At 37.3% G+C, this 9,307-nt stretch overlaps 1 long non-coding RNA gene across 3 annotated transcripts in view; it reads left to right on the top strand.

The window, feature by feature from the left end:
- Positions 1-9,307, top strand: part of LOC309604795 — a 184,717-nt gene that overhangs the window by 121,798 nt on the left and 53,612 nt on the right. The gene's annotated exons all lie outside the window — the stretch shown is intronic.

Consider the following 9,307-nt stretch of genomic DNA (forward strand, 5'->3'; position numbering starts at 1 on the left):
AAATATAAAATAAAAGTATAGCCTAGAGATATTTTTGAAAGGTTATGAAAAATCATTTACTCAGTATTATCTTTGATGACCTTTACTGATATATATATTTGAATATATAAGACCTAATTGAGCAGAACTTTGGTTTTCTTCTAGTTATGTGTTACCTATTACTCCTTTTACCATTCTTATGTCACAGAAATTATAAAGGTAGTTTGGTAAATCAGAGGCTCCCTGGGCATGGGTGACACTGTTCTTGGAGAGTCATGAGATTCATTGACTTTGTGCTTTCAAACTCTTTGGCAGGAGAATTCTTTCTCTAACATCCTGACCAGGATATCGTAGGATAGAATCAGATAACTAACTGATTTGGAATTAAGGGTGCACAGTAAAAAACGATGCACAATGACTATCTTTTTAAAAGGAATTGCTTTACCTCCCATTATATCCAAGCTGGGAGTAAACCTGGGGAAATTCTGCCAGTCCCCTTCCAACCAGTTCTCTCCCTCCCTGATGCAAGTTCTAAAGAACACTACTTCTGATCATATTCCAATTGCCAACTGAACATTCCCAGAAATCTTAAAGTAAGGGACAAGATGAAGGAAAGCTAGCAAAGAATATATATTTTTCTAACTAATTCTTTCAGAGTTACTTTGTTGATACAGAAGCAGATACAACTATATATTCTTTTTTTATTATCATAAAATAAACATAACATAAAATTTACCATTTTAACCGTTGTTAAGTGTACCATTCAATGTCATTGTCTTAGCCCATTGGACTGCTTTAACAAAATACCATAAACTGAGTGTCTTATAAACACAAAACATTTATTTATCACAGTTCTGGAGGCTGGGAAGTCTAAGATCAAGGTACTGGCAGATTCAGTGTCTAGTGAGAGCCTGCTTCTTGCTTCATAGATAGCCATCTTCTCTCTGTGTCCTCACATGGTAGAAGGGTGAGGGAGTTTTCTAGGGTCTCTTTTATAAAGCACTAATCCCATTCATCAGGACTCTACCCTCATGGCCTAAACACCTCCCAGAGGCCTCACCTCTAAATACCATCATATTTAGGCATTAGGTTTCAGCATATGAATTTTAGGGGCACACAAACATTCAGTCTATAGCAAGCATTAAGTAAGTACACTCACACTGTGCAGCCATCACCACTATCCATCTCTAGAATTTTCAGCAAACCAAATGTTGAAATTCTGGACCGGACAAACGATAGCTCTCCTTTCTTATCTCTTCTCAGCCCCTGGTAACAACTTTATGTTCTACGTTATGTCTCAATGTATTTGACTGTGGTAGGTACCTCACAGAAGTGGAATCATAAAATATTTGTCCTTTGTGTCTGCCTTATTTCACTTAGCATAATGTCTTCAAGTTACATCCATGTTTTAGCATATGTCAGAATTTCATTCCTTTTTAAGGCTGAATACTATTGCATTGTAAGTATATACCATATTTTGTTTATCCATTTATCTGTCAAAGAATTTTGGATTGTTTCCACCTTTTTGCTACTGTTAATAATACTACTATGCACACAGGTGTACAAATATCTCATTGAGACTCTGTTTTCAGTTCTTTTGAGTATGTACCCAGAAGTGGAATTGCTGGATCAAATTGTAATTCTGTGTTGAATTTTTAAAAGAATAGCCATACTGTTTTCCATAGCGGTTGCACCATTTTATGTTCCTACCAGCTGTGCACAAATGTTGCAGTTACTCCATTACCTCACTAACACTTGTTATTTTCTGTTGTCATCCTAATGGATGTGAGGTGGTATCTCATTGTTGTTTTGATTTGCATTTCTCTAATGAATAGGGATGCTGAGCAACTTTTCACGTACTTATGGCCATTTGTATGTATCCTTTGGAGAAATGTCTATTCAAGTCCTTTGCCTATTTTTGAATCAGGTTGTTGTTGTTTTGTTGTTGAGCTTTAGGAGTTCTTTATACTCTGGATATTAACCCCTTATTAGGTATATGTTATGCAAATATTTTGTCCTATTTCATAGGTTGCCTTTTCACTCCATTAATAATAGTCTTCTTTGGTGCACAGTTTTTAATTTAATCTATTTTAACTTCTGTTGCCTGTGTTTCTGGTGTCATCCAAGAAATCAAATCTAATGTCATAAAGATTTTCTCCTGTGTTCTCTTCTAAGAGTTTTATAGTTTTAGTGCTAACACTTAGGTCTTTGATTCGTTTTGAGTTAATTTTTGCATATGGGGTAATGAAACGGTCCAGCTTCATTTTTTTTTTTTTTTTTTTTGCATGTAGGTATTCTATTTGCCCAACACCATTTGTTGAAAAGACTGTTCTTTCCCAATTGAATGGTATTGGCATCCTCATCAAGGATCATTTGACCACGTATACAAGGGTTTATTTCTGGGTTCTCTATTGTATTCCATTGGTCTATATATCTTTATGACGGTACCACACTGTTTTGATTAGTGTAGCTTTGTAGATAATTTAGAAATCAGGAATTATGACCCCTGCGATTTTGTTTTTCAAGATTGTTTTGGCTATTCGGGGGATCCCTGAGATTCGATATAAATTTCAGAATGGGTCGGGGGAGGAACCAAGATGGCACAGTAGCAGGACGTGCTATCACTCCCTCTTGCGAGAACACCAGAATCACAACTAGCTGCTGGACAATCATCGACAGGAAGACACTGGAACTCACCAAAAAAGATACCCCACATCCAAAGACAAAGGAGAAGCCACGGTGAGATGGTAGGAGGGGTGCAATCACAGTAAAATCAAATTCCATAACTGCTGGGTGGGTGACTCACAAACTGGAGAACACTTATACCACAGGAGTCCACCCACTGGATGAAGGTTCTGAGCCCCATGTCAGGCTTCCGAACCTGAGGGTCTGGCAACGGGAGGAGGAATTCCTAGAGAATCAGACTTTGAATCCTAGTGGGAATTGATTGCAGGACTTCGACAGGACTGGGGGAAACAGAGACCCCACTCCTGGAGGGCACACACAAAGTAGTGTGCGCACTGGGACCCAGGGGAAGGAGCAGTGACCCCAGGGGAGACTGAACCATACCTACCTGCTAGTGCTGGAGGGTCTCCTGCAGAGGCAGGGGGTGGCTCTGTTTCACCGTGGGGACAAGAACACTGGCAGCAGAAGTTCTGGGAAGTACTCCTTGGCGTGAGCCCTCCCAGAGTCTGTCATTAGCCCCACCAAAGAGCCCAGGTGAGCTCTAGTGTTGGGTTGCTTCAGGCCAAATGACCAACAGGGAGGGAACCCAGCCCCATCCATCAACAGTCAAGCAGATTAAAGTTTTACTGAGCTCTGCCCACCAGAGCAACAGTCAGCTCTACCCACCACAAGTCCCTCCCAGCAGGAAACTTACACAAGCCTCTTAGATAGCCTCATCCACCAGAGGGCAGGCAGCAGAAGCAAGAAGAACTACAATCTGCAGCCTGTGGAACAAAAACCGCATTCACAGAAAGATAGACAAGATGAAAAGGCAGAGGGCTATGTACCAGATGAAGGAACAAGATAAAACCCCAGAAAAACAACTAAATGAAGTGGAGATAGGCAACCTTCCAGAAAAAGAATTCAGAATAATGATAGTGAAGATGATCCAGGACCTCAGAAAAAGAATGGAGGCAAAGATCGAGAAGATGCAAGAAATGTTTAACAAAGACCTAGAAGAATTAAAGAACAAACAGAGATGAACAATACAATAACTGAAATGAAAACTACACTAGAAGGAATCAATAGCAGAATAACTGAGGCAGAAGAAGAATAAGTGACCTGGAAGACAGAATGGTGGAATTCACTGCTGCAGAACAGATTAAGAAAAAAGAATGAAAAGAAATGAAGACAGCCTAAGAGACTTCTGGGACAACATTAAACGCAACAACATTCGCATTAGAGGGGTCCCAGGAGGAGAAGAGAGAGAGAGGACCCGAGAAAATATTTGAAGAGATTATAGTCGAAAACTTCCCTAACATGGGAAAGGAAATAGCCACCCAAGTCCAGGAAGCGCAGAGAGTCCCAGGCAGGATAAACCCAAGGAGAAACACGCCGAGACACATAGTAATCAAATTGGCAAAAATTAAAGACAACGAAAAATTATTGAAAGCAGCAAGGGAAAAATGACAAATAACATACAAGGGAACTCCCATAAGGTTAACAGCTGATTTCTCAGCAGAAACTCTACAAGCCAGAAGGGAGTGGCATGATATACTTAAAGTGATGAAAGGGAAGAACCTACAACCAAGATTACTCTACCTGGCAAGGATCTCATTCCAATTCGATGGAGAAATCAAAAGCTTTACCGACAAGCAAAAGCTACGAGAATTCAGCACCACCAAACCAGCTCTACAACAAATGCTAAAGGAACTTCTCTAAGTGGGAAACACAAGAAAAGAAAAGGAACTACAAAAACAAACCCAAAACAATTAAGAAAATGGTCATAGGAACATACATATCAATAATTACCTTAAATATGAATGGCTTAAATGCTCCAACCAAAAGACACAGGCTTGCTGAATGGATACAAAAACAAGACTCATATATATGCTGTCTACAAGAGACCCACTTCAGACCTAGGGACACATACAGACTGAAAGTGAGGGGATGGAAAAAGATATTCCATGCAAATGAAAATCAAAAGAAAGCTGGAGTAGCAATACTCATATCAGATAAAATAGACTTTAAAATAAAGAATGTTACAAGAGACAAGGAAGGACGCTACATAATGATCAAGGGATCAATCCAAGAAGAAGATATAACAATTATAAATATATATGCACCCAACATAGGAGCATCTCAATACCTCAATACATAAGGCAACTGCTAACAGCTATAAAAGAGGAAATTGAGAGTAACACAATAATAGTGGGGGACTTTAACACCTCACGTACACCAATGGACAGATCATCTAAAGTGAAAATAAATAAGGAAACAGAAGCTTTAAATGACACAATAGACCAGATAGATTTAATTGATATTTATAGGACATTCCATCCAAAAACAGCAGATTACACTTTCTTCTCAAGTGTGCATGGAACATTCTCCAGGATAGATCACATCTTGGGTCACAAATCAAGCCTCAGTAAATTTAAGAAAATTGAAATCATATCAAGTATCTTTTCTGACCACAACGCTATGAGATTAGAAATGAATTACAGGGAAAAAAACGTAGAAAACACAAACACATGGAGGCTAAACAATACATTACTAAATAACCAAGAGATCACTGAAGAAATCCAAAAGGATATCAAAAAATACCTAGAGACAAATAGCAATGGAAACACGATGATCCAAAACCTATGGGATGCAGCAAAAGCAGTTCTAAGAGGGAAGTTTATAGCTATACAAGCCTACCTCAAGAAACAAGAAAAATCTCAAATAAACAATCTAGCCTTACACGTAAAGGAACTAGAGAAAGAAGAACAAAGAAAACCCAAAGTTAGCAGAAGGAAAGAAATAAAGATCAGAGCAGAAATAAATGAAATAGAAACAAAGAAAACAATAGCAAAGATCAATAAAAATAAAAGCTGGTTCTTTGAGAAGACAAACAAAATTGATAAACCATTAGCCAGACTCATCAAGAAAAAGAGGGAGAGGACTCAAATCAATAAAATTAGAAATGAAAAAGGAGAAGTTACAACAGACACTGTAGAAATACAAAGCATCTTAAGAGACTACGACAAGCAACTCTATGCCAATAAAATGGACAACCTGGAAGAAATGGACAAATTCTTACAAAGGTATAACCTTCCAAGACTGAACGAGGAAGAAACAGAAAATATGAACAGACCAATCACAAGTAATGAAACTGAAACTGTGATTAAAAATCTTCCAACAAACAAAAGTCCAGGACCAGTTGGCTTCACAGGTGAATTCTATCAAACATTTAGAGAAGAGCTAACACCCATCCTTCTCAAAGTCTTCCCAAAAATTGCAGAGGAAGGAACACTCCCAAACTCATTCTATGAGGCCCCCATCACCCTGATACCAAAACCAGACAAAGATACTACCAAAAAAGAAAATTACAGACCTATATCACTGATCAATATAGATGCAAAAACCTCAACAAAATACTAACAAACAGAATCCAATAACACATTAAAAGGATCATACACCATGATCAAGTGGGATTTATCCCAGGGATGCAAGGTTTCTTAAACATACGCAAATTAATCAGTGTGATACACCATATGAACAAATTGAAGAATAAAAACCATATGATCATCTCAATAGATGCAGAAAAAGCTTTTGACAAAATTCAACACCCATTTATGATAAAAACTCTCCAGAAAGTGGGCATAGAGGGAACCTACCTCAACATAATAAAGGCCATATACAACAAACCCACAGCAAACATCATTCTCAACGGTGAAAAACTGAAAGCATTTCCTCTAAGATCAGGAACAAGACAAGGATGTCCACTCTCACCACTATTATTCAACATAGTTTTGGAAGTCCTAGCCACGGTAATCATAGAAGAAAAAGAAATAAAAGGAATTCAAATGGAAAAGAAGTAAAACTGTCACTTTTTGCAGATGACAGGATACTATACATAGAGAATCCTAAAAATGCCACCAGAAAACTACTAGAGCTAATCAATGAATTCGGTGAAGTTGCAGGATACAAAATTAATGCACAGAAATCTCTTGCATTCCTATACACATGAAAAATCTGAAAGAGAAATTAAGGAAACACTCCCATTTACCATTGCAACAAAAAGAATAAAATACCTAGGAATAAAGCTACCTAGGGAGACAAAAGACCTGTATGCAGAAAACTATAAGACACTGATGAAAGAAATTAAAGATGATACCAACAGATGGAGAGATATACCATGTTCTTGGATTGGAAGGATCAAAATTGTGAAAATGACTCTACTACCCAAAGCAATCTACAGATTCAATGCAATCCCTATCAAATTACCAATGGCATTTTTTACGGAACTAGAACAAAAAATCTTAAAATTTGTATGGAGACATAAAAGACCCCGAATAGCTAAAACTGTCTTGAGGGAAAAAAACGGAGCTGGAGGAATCAGACTCCCTGACTTCAGACTATACTACAGAGCTACAGTAATCAAGGCAATATGGTACTGGCCCAAAAACAGAAATATAGATCAATGGAACAAGATAGAAAGCCGAGAGAAAAACCCACGCACCTATGGTCAACTAATCTATGACAAAGGAGGCAAGGATATACCATGGAGAAAAGACAGTCTCTTCAATAAGTGGTGCTGGGAAAACTGGACAGCTACATGTAAAAGAATGAAATTGGAACACTCCCTAACACCATATACAAAAATAAACTCAAAATGGATTAGAGACCTAAATGTAAGACCGGACACTATAAAACTCTTAGAGGAAAACATAGGAAGAACACTCTTTGACATAAATCTCAGCAAGATCTTTTTTGATCCACCTCCTAGAGTAATGGAAATAAAAACAAAAATAAACAAATGGGACCTAATGAAACTTAAAAGCTTTTGCAAAGCAAACCACAATCAAGACGAAAAGACAACCCTGAGAATGGGAGAAAATATTTGCAAACGAATCCACGGACAAAGGATTAATCTCCAAAATATATAAACAGCTCATTCAGCTCAATATTAAAAAAACAAACAACCCAATCCAAAAATGGGCAGAAGACCTAAATAGACATTTCTCCAAGAAGACATACAGATGGCCAAGAAGTACATGAGAAGCTGCTCAACATCACTAATTATTATAGAAATGCAAATCAAAACTACAATGAGGTATCACCTCACTCCTGTTAGAATGGGCATCATCAGAAAATCTACAAACAACAAATGCTGGAGAGGGTGTGGAGAAAAGGGAACCCTCTTGCACTGTTGGTGGGAATGTAAATTGATATAGCCACTATGGAGAACAGTATGGAGGTTCCTTAAAAAACTAAAAATAGAATTACCATATGACCCAGCAATCCCACTACTGGGCATATACCCAGAGAAAACCATAATTGAAAAAAACACATGCACCCCAATGTTCATTGCAGCACTATTTACAATAGCCAGGTCATGGAAGCAACCTAAATGCCCATCGACAGATGAATGGATAAAGATGTGGTACATATATACAATGGAATATTACTCAGCCATATAAAGGAACGAAACTGAGTCTTTTGTTGAGACGTGGATGGATCTAGAGACTGTCATACAGAGTGAAGTAAGTCAGAAAGAGAAAAACAAATATCGTATATTAATGCATGTATGTGGAACCTAGAAAAATGGTACAGATGAAACGGTTTGCAGGGCAGAAGTTGAGACACAGAAGTAGAGAACAAATGTATGGACACCAAGTGGGGAAAGCCCTGGGGAGTTGGGGATGGTGGTGTGTTGAATTTAGCGATTGGGATTGACATGTATACACTGATGTGTATAAAATTTATGACTAGTAAGAACCTGCTGTTTAAAACAATAAATTAAATTAAATTTAAAAAAATTTTAGAATGGATTTTTCTATTTATGCAAAAAAATATTGTTGGGATTTTGATATGGATTGCCATTAAATCCATAGATCACTTTGGATAGCATTGACATTTAACGATATTAAGTCCTACAATCCACAAAATGGGCTGTGTTTCCTTATATATCTTTAATTTTTTTCGGCAACATTTTGTAGTTTTCAGTATACAAGTCTTTAACCTCCCTGGTTAGATTAATTACCAAGAATTTTATTCTTTTTGATGCAATTGAAAATAGAATTATTTCCTCATTTTCCTTTTTGAATTATTCATTGTTAGTGTATAGAAACACAGCTGATTGCTTTGTGTTGATTTTGTATCCTTCAACTTTGCTGAATTTGTTTATTAGTTCTAACAGTTTGTGTGTGTGTGTGTGTGTGTGAGTGTGTGTGTATTCTAGAATTTTCTATATATAAGATTATGTCTTTTGTGAACAGAGATAGTTTTACTTCTCTCTTTCCAATCTTGATGCTTTTTGTTTCCTTTTCTTGCCTAATTGCTCTTGCTAGGGCTTCCAATATTCTGTTGACCAGAAGTGGCAAAAGCAGGCATCCTTGTCTTATTCCCGATTTTAGAGGAAAAGCTTTCAGTTTTTCACTATTGAATATGATGTTAGCTGTCTGTTTGTCATATGTGGCCCTTTTTATGTTGAGGTGGTTTCCTTCTATTCTTAATTCGTTGAGTGTTTTAATCATGAAAATAAATTCCACTTGGTCATGGTGTGTAATCCTTTTTAACATGCTGCTGAATTCAGTTTTCTAGTACTTTGCTGAGGATTTTTATATCAATATTAAGTGATATTGGCCTATAGTTTTCTTTTCCTGTAATGTCTTTGTCT

Source organism: Balaenoptera borealis (assembly GCF_965194805.1).
Source record: "Balaenoptera borealis genome assembly, chromosome: 1".
NCBI classification, from domain to species: Eukaryota; Metazoa; Chordata; class Mammalia; order Artiodactyla; family Balaenopteridae; genus Balaenoptera; species Balaenoptera borealis.